This window comes from Pezoporus flaviventris, unplaced genomic scaffold, assembly GCF_033815535.1.
Source record: "Pezoporus flaviventris isolate CSIRO_AGI_PZ_B2104156 unplaced genomic scaffold, CSIRO_AGI_Pfla_v1 ptg000007l, whole genome shotgun sequence".
Classification (NCBI taxonomy): Eukaryota; Metazoa; Chordata; class Aves; order Psittaciformes; family Psittacidae; genus Pezoporus; species Pezoporus flaviventris.
In genome coordinates this window covers 20,709,715-20,717,611 of record NW_026892555.1, presented here as the reverse complement: position 1 = coordinate 20,717,611, position 7,897 = coordinate 20,709,715, and the positions used below count along the sequence as shown (strand labels likewise).

Here is a 7,897-nt window from a genome sequence, read left to right as displayed (position 1 = left end):
GGTGCCGAGTGGGTGAGGGGGCGTGTGGCGGCACCACGCGGTGCGTCCTGTGCTTTGTACGGTGTCACACATCCCTCACCGTTTACCGCACCCGCTGAGGGTCTGCTCCTGCCGCTGGGCCTTCCGCAGGGGCCGAGTTCTCCCGGTCAGACCCCTTTCCCCAGAGCCTGTCCAGCGCCGCTCCCGCTGTGCCGGGTCGGTGGGTGAGACACGAGGGGACTGGGTCCCGGTGCTCCCAGGTCCGTGTGAGGCCCGTCCCTGCCGAGCGCGGCACCGCGCTGCTGCCAGGAGCCCCATCCTGGGCCGGGAGTGGGAAGGAGGTGTGGGCTTGGCAGGACAGACCCGTAAAGGGCACATGGAATCGCGGCAGGAGCCCGGCAGCTGCGGCGGAGCCCAGTAGGGTGGACATGCTGCTGGGCCACGCAGATGACAAACATCCAGCCCTTTTGCAAGCCTGAGCCTTGGAAAGGCAGATGGGCATTGCGGTGAGCACCACGCAAACCTTGATGAGAACGTGCTGACAGGAGTGAAAAGAGTGTAAAAGTAATAAACATTGCTGCTGTTGGAAACACTTTCGGTTTTGAGAAGAGTGTTTCCCAAAGGTGATCAAAGCCTGCATTCCTTTGTCCCCTTTTTGAGCAGCATGCTCCAGCTTGAATCCCTGCCTCAAGTGTGTGGACCTCTTTCATGCTTTTTCCTGGTCTCTGGGATCAGCACTATCTCACAGAATTAGAAATAAGATGAGAAGGCACCTTGGTATGTTTTTTGGAAAGGGTCAAGTAGGACAGGGGTGGTGGTAGGGAGGTTTTCTCTTCCACAGATCAGGAGCATCTCCTGGGGGAGAAGGACATACCCTCTCCCAGGAGCTTGCTGCCTATGGCAGACTCCACTGAGCGCTCCACCCTGTTCCTTTCCACTACAAGGTCTCATATGAAGCCTCAGGCCCTTCTCACAGTGTCAGTTACGGTGTCCCAGCTGCACAGCCTAATTGGAAATCAAGTGGCAGCAGCTTTCCGAGTGGCTCCTGCTTGGGTCACACATACTCGCTTTACTGATCATTTGGAACAGCTCATGCAGACGTAGCCACCAGCACAGGACGGACACATATTTATGTCGGCAGTCATAAAAATCTGTTGGTAAAGCAGTATGTGAGAATAGCATAGGAAGAGCGAGGTGCTTGCTTCTCAGAAATCAAGAGGAAGTTACGAATGTCTTTGTGTTCTTGTTGAGTGACTGGCCAGGACCAGGTTGATACGGTACCAGAGAAAAGAGCATCAAGTTCTTCTGCAGGTGCTCTGCCTTCTGCCTTGTGCCTCCTGGTCTTGCCTGCATGCCTCTCTCTGTCTTCTTGAGGCACTTCTGGGATAGCTTCCCAGCATGTTCCTTGTCTTCCTTCTGCTCTGCAGTGATGAAGTGACTGGAGACCTTGAGAGTGTGATAAAGTGACCAGAACAGGGGGGTTATTTCTGCATCTTCAAAACTATGATCCTGTGTTTTGACTCACTGTCAGAAAGGTGCTAATTTAAGCTCCATATGAGAAAGTTGATTTTTTAAGGGTAGGGTTTTTATTAATTTACCTTTAAAATTATATCATATAAAGAACAGTTAGGCTTTCAGTGTTTTACCTTTAGGGTTTGTTTATGGATCTTCTACTACACTTCCTCATGGCCTAAGATGTATGTTGGGGTTTGTACATTTTTCTCCGTGTAAGTTTTCTCCAGCAATTCCTCTTATCTTAGGCATTGATTTAACAGTGGGGTATTTTTTCTTTTTGATTTCTCAGCAGTTCTAGTGCCTTCCATTTACTCCAAGATCTAATAAATTTCACTCACGTTCCCATGGAATATTGCTGGAACACTTGTGGAGAGAGCTAAAATAAAGCAAAGCCAGCAGTATCTGGTAGAACAAAGCTCACCAGAATTTGCTAGCTGTGTCAGGTGAAAACGTTGCTTAATTTAAATATGAAGAAGCGTATAACCTTCCTTTTTACTTCCACAATGATGCTTTGTTGGGGTATACAGATACAGAGAAGTCAATTTTTGAAACAAGCGTTGTAAGGCTCAGGTTCATAACATATTCCAATGCACAATGCTTCTTCATCTTATCTGATTTTATTTTTTACCATTATTTTCCACTTTAGGAAGCAATAGGAGGAGAGCTTGAGAGCTGTACTTGAACACAGATGGTATGATGGCACAGCATTTGCTGCAACTTGCTTCAAGTTATGTTACAGAGTTCATTTTTAACACAAGCTTTAAACCTTTATTTTGTAGAAGAGTCTCATTGAAATGGCAACCACCCAAATGTAGACTATATGTTTTCAGAGGTGCTTGAATATTTTGCGGTAGCATGATGCAAAATTAACTGATTTATAATCCTTAAAAGTGCACATGGAATCCAGGCCAGATGATACGTTAGATGAAGCGCATGTATTGCTTTTTGATATCTCCAGGAAAATATAGGGGAAGCCCTTGTGAAGTAGGCTGAAATGTTGTAGGCAGTGTTAATAGTTTCATGGAAAGGAAACATCAGCCTTTCCAGTCAGTCCTTTCCATTATTTCTGGTTTTGGAGTGAATGGAATGTCGCCTGCCACAACCCTAATTGCCACTACCCATACTTTTTGTTTGCTAACAGTCCCATATGTCAATAGGCACTGCACTCCTTCCCCTTTAAGTGGGCTATTTTTGCCAAACACCATTTCCACTTCTCTGGATTTCATGAACGCTGCCATTTGAAACAGATCCGAGGAATTAGACATTACTCACCTTTGCATATGCTGTCTCTTGAACAGATATTCTCCTGCTGTCTTCTATTCTTATATTTCCTGCACTTTTTCCCCAGTGTGGAATGTTTTATTTTGTCTTGCCTGTTGCTGTTTTGACCAGGGAACATGTTTTTATTTTAAAAGATAGGCTTTAAGCAGTTTCCCTTTCCTTCAGACCCATTTTCTCTGCTGCTCTCCACACAGCTTTTTGTTCGGTGACTTGCACTTTCGCTATCTCAGACTGTCAGGCGTACTTGTCAGCAGCTAGGAGCAAAAACTCATTTGTATCGTTAGACACATTTGCATATAAAGGCACATAAATGTATGCTTATTTACAGACATTCCTACTTTACTTTCTTATCTGAGAGGAAGAAATGGAGGGAAATGGGGCAGAAAATGACCCCCGATATCTTTTATTCTCCCTCTAGCACAGCATTTAGTTCGTTCTTCTTCCCTCCCATCGTTTCTCTTGTAAGTGCTTAGCTATTCTTCCCTGTGCTTAACCGTATTTAATTAAAAGTGGATGAGTGGCAAGGCAGGGGTTATCCACACACTAGAAGAGGATGTCAGGGTTTGGGGGGGAAGTAAGTCCAGGAAGTCCATAGGAATAGCTCCTGAAAGTCAGCACATGCTGTCAGGACTGGAAGTCGCAGCGGTGGTTACTCTTGGTGCTGCTAGAAAATAGAGATGCTCTGATTGACTGGTTTGGTTTTTGTATTTTGTTTTCCTGGGAACAGGAAAATGAGGAAAGGCAGCCTAGCAAAGGGCATTTCTCTGGGGACCAGAGATGATTCTGCAAATCTATGGCCTCTGGGGAAAAAAAAAGGAAGAGCTGGCAGCTCTGTTGTGTGCTCTCCTGCTGTCAGGAGCTACTTTTCCAAAAGCTGCCTGCTCAAAATCCTGACTGTTGTGACTTTGTTACATACCTTTATGTGCTGATCCTCAGGCTACACATATATATAATGTATATAGCAGCATTCTGATGCAGCCTTTGTGTGCTTTTGTATGGCTTTGAACTTCATGCCCCCCACACACCAAAAGCAAGATCTTTGGAATATTACCACCTTTCTGGAATAAAACGTTTATTAGCATTCTTAGGAATGTGTCCTAGCTGTCTTAATTTCTTTCCTTGGCCACAGCCTGTGATTTTCAAGCCAAACTTCAAGCTTTGTACAAGGGAATGAGATCTCTTATTCTTCTCCTTTGTAGTCTGATTGTGCTTTTGGATCAACTGACATCCTTTGTCCTCAGGACACTCTTGCAGGTGGACCCAACTGAGAGACTTCAGTGAAGGATGGATGCATTTTAGGCCTTTATTTTCTTTTTGTTCCATTTTTTCCCCCCAGTCTAAAATGAGTCAGATTCTGACTCTCAGTCAGCTGCCAGTGATAAAACAAATTGTGGGTAAAGCTGCTATTTTCCATCATGGAGTGGAAAGTAGTTGGAGCTGCTGGACCTCACATTGCCTTTCTCTTGGTGTCATTGAAGATGTCCTGAGAACCTTCTCTAACCTCACCTCTCTGTCCATAGTTTAGTTTCATAAAAAATGAAACATTGAAGAATCCAAGTACCAGTGAATCCCACATAAGCATTCCTGTACCTTGGATTAAAATCCTCAAATGATTTTGTATATGGACTGATTTAAGTATATATATTGGAGAGTTAATGCATGGTTGGAAGTGTCTCCAAGGATGACTTCTCAGATTCGACTGCTGGTAAAATGCAAAGTTCATTTTCACAACAATAACTCTAAAACGTTTGCCAACATCTTGTCACCCAAGTAACAAGTATGGATGAAGGATGCCCACCAAATGAACGGCATAGAAGTGACGAACTGTAAGTTGTCACCTGCCCAATTCTGAAAAAAATGTAATGTAAAAAGGCAGCTTCCTTTACAGAACCTGTCACCAAACGATGAAGATAAATCAGCACTGCTCTCTACCTCCTACTGACCTTTCTGAGAAAGGAAGCTGGATGCTGTTCTTGCTTGTTTAGAAAAAGGTTCTAAAATTTATGAAAGACTAAAAGTTTGCACAGGGGTCACTCAGGGCTGAATTTAATCTAAATAACTTTAATTCCTGACATTTAGTATATGAGACGGGGGAGGACATTAGGATCTGGCTGCACTTGAAGGGCTGCAATAACTTTCAGTAACTGGTTAGCTGGAAAGAGGGTTTGATAGGGCTGGGTGGTGAAGCTGTCATGTACAAATAGGTTTATTAACGGATCTCATATGGGTGTTTTCACTGTAGCATTTAAGTGTTAGTGACATATTGAATGTAAAAGTGTGCAAATTCTTGCATTGCTGACAGCTGATTTTGAAAATGGGCACCTTGGCATTGCTTTGCATTTGTTTACTTTCCCAGGGAAAATTCAGTTTGCTTCTGTACCCGAGTTGATTTTACAGTCTTAGATGCAAAATCAAAAAGATTAGATGCAAATCAAAAGCTGTGCAGAAGAACAAAGTTCATCACTCTTAAATCAGGTTGATTAATCAGACTATTTTGAGATGCAGCTAAGGAGCGTTTTAGGGATGCTGCTGTAGTCATCACAACCATGAAGAAATCAAATGAAATATCCCCAACATCAGCAACAAAAAGGAGGTTTGAGTGTTTGAAAGCAGTTGCCTAGACAGAGGCCTGCAAGTGGAATCTATGGTTTACACATTACGATTTTATTATGTTCTCATTCCTAACTGATGGCCCAGTGCTGAGGTGTTTGTGTGTCTTCCAAAGATAAAATGAAAGAGCATATCACATATGTTTTCTTCTCCACTTCCTTCTACAGGAAGCAAGATGGATGATGCTGAAACCAGCGTGCTTTGCCCTGGGTGCATGAAGGCAGTTGGCTACCCAGTCTGCTGGGAACACTGGCTAAACACAGGTCCTCCCAGGCTGGAGGTATGAGTTCAAGCAAATTTAATCTGGTGTTGATGAATTCACTGTGCATTAGTCTTATCCTGATCCTCCACACAGGACTGAATTACGGAATCTAGAGTAATTATGTTGGTTTGTAGATGAAAAGAGTTCTGTTCTTTTTGCAAATAATAATCATTGGGATTTGGGAACTTGGAACTCTTTTCAGCTTGTATTCACTTCTATGATGTGTAACTGCTCTTGAGTGAGCAAGATAGATAATACTTAAGAAGTGTTACCAGAAGAGACAGAATGTCTTGAGGCAAACTTGAGACTAATGTCATTCTATTATACCTACTTTGATTTATTTTTGGACTTATTTTTTATTTATTTGAGCTTACTAGGTAATGTTATTTTAATGTTGATTGTCAGGAAAAAGGCTCCATAATGTCTTGCTTCAAATCAGTTCTGCCACTTAATTTCAGAGCTTCTTGTCTTGTATGCATTTATCCTGAGTTTGTCTCTTATTTTTTAAATGATAAATTATTTATTTGCTTTACAGTCTTTAGAAATATACCATAGCTGTTAGAGTTGAATACATCAGAAATATTGCTAAGGTGCAAATTGCCAGTCTTATAGGGAACACACTGAGGTTTTCTGGAGGACCTCAAAAACAAAGCAGTGTAGCTGTTATACATGCAAACTCTCACCTTAAACATTTGCCACTAAAAGGATCAATGGGTAATGTATTGAACCTGTATTTTTATAAAGTAATCCAAGTAATTATTAATAAAGTGAATTATGTATTAGATGTTCATTTAAAGTTAAAATGAAATGATGCTGTATGTCAAAGGTTATATTATGAGGTGGTCTAAGAAACAATATAGAACAGAAAAATCTCATTAATCTCTTACTGCTATCTGGATGGTTCATATAGGTATGGATGAAGGTGAATTTACGTATTTTATTTAGATTTTCACAAGTCCTTGGTAAAATTATTACAGCAAGCTATTAAAGATATTAAAGATGGGGTTTTACAAGGGCATCTTAGGCCCGTAAATACATATATATGTAAGTAACTTTATTTAAGTTACAGGTATTAATAGCATCTCTAATCTTGAAGGTTTGCTTGATGCAGTAGGAATTTAACATTTTCCACTGGTAAAATTGCTCCGTTCCCTTGTTTTTGCTGCCGAGCATGTGCAAAACCATCTTGACAGCTCCAGGCTGCTAAGCCCCAAAGAAATACATAAAATAAGCATTTTCTTGCAAGTTTCCTCACAACTGCCTGTCAACTTCAGTTTTGCATCCCAGCAACCAATTTCAATTCATTTTATTTTATACTGACTACATTTATCACAATTTATTTTATGTTCTTGATAGGATATTTAAAGAGGCTCTCAGGGCCGCAGATTGCTACTGAAATGTTAGACAACATTTGGCATGAACAGGATCAGGAATTAAAAACTGCCATTTTTTTTAGCCCTGGTTGCCTTTGAAATGAGGTTTGTGAGATTGTGTTGTTTATCTCTCTGTACATTCAGCAATTCCCCTTAAAACTTTGGGACCCATTTTCAACCAAATTTGAAAGATGAGCTGAAATCTGAAGATAAATAAGGTCTGTGAAAAACTGCAGCTGTACAGAGGACAAAGTGGGTAATTAAATGCCTGTGCTGTGGAAAAGGCAGGTGGAAGCCAGCCTTTATATAGCGGTTGAGAGCTGCCAGCCTGCCAAAGTATGCTCAAACATTTTTGATTGAGCATAGCATGTGCCCTATATGGAGAGTGGGTTTCGGGAGAGAGCCCAAGGTTGTTACAGCAGAGGAGATTTTAGGAGATAACCACAAATCCACGAAAACAGTCAGTCAAACCCCACCTTGTTTGTTTTATTTCTTGCAGAGCAACTCGAATCTGTTGCCCTGCCTCTTCCTCCTCCTTCCCACCCCAAACACCTTTTTCCTCCCAGAATCTTCAGTCTGTTGCTATCTTTGTATTCCCTTGCTCTTCTGGCTCAGAATCAATTCCTGTAACTTAACCGGCCTAAGAACTCTGTCTGATTTAGTAATGAGGTCGCAGATATACCCTGCTGGGAGCCAGTTAATGTCTGTTTCTTCATCCAAAAAGTTCAACCAGGCTGTTAGGATGTGCTGATGTCAGTAGCTGTAACAAAACTAATCAGCACTGACCCCTTTCCACCCTGACTGGAGAATCTCCTGCTTTGATATTTATACTCATCAGATGTTTGTGGATTCTTATTGTGCCCCCTGACAGCTACCT

At 42.0% G+C, this 7,897-nt stretch overlaps 1 long non-coding RNA gene across 4 annotated transcripts in view; it reads left to right on the top strand.

The window, feature by feature from the left end:
* The first annotated feature begins 78 nt into the window (after positions 1 to 78).
* The window catches only part of LOC133266610 (uncharacterized), a 371,798-nt gene continuing 363,979 nt past the window's right edge, over positions 79 to 7,897 (top strand). For 3 of the 4 annotated variants that reach the window (XR_009742457.1, XR_009742456.1, XR_009742455.1), the window contains exons 1-3: positions 79 to 1,556; positions 1,784 to 1,937; positions 5,553 to 5,665. This is a non-coding gene — a long non-coding RNA (uncharacterized LOC133266610). The remainder of the gene's footprint in view (positions 1,557 to 1,783; positions 1,938 to 5,552; positions 5,666 to 7,897) is intronic. The other variant, XR_009742458.1, reaches the window with a different exon arrangement.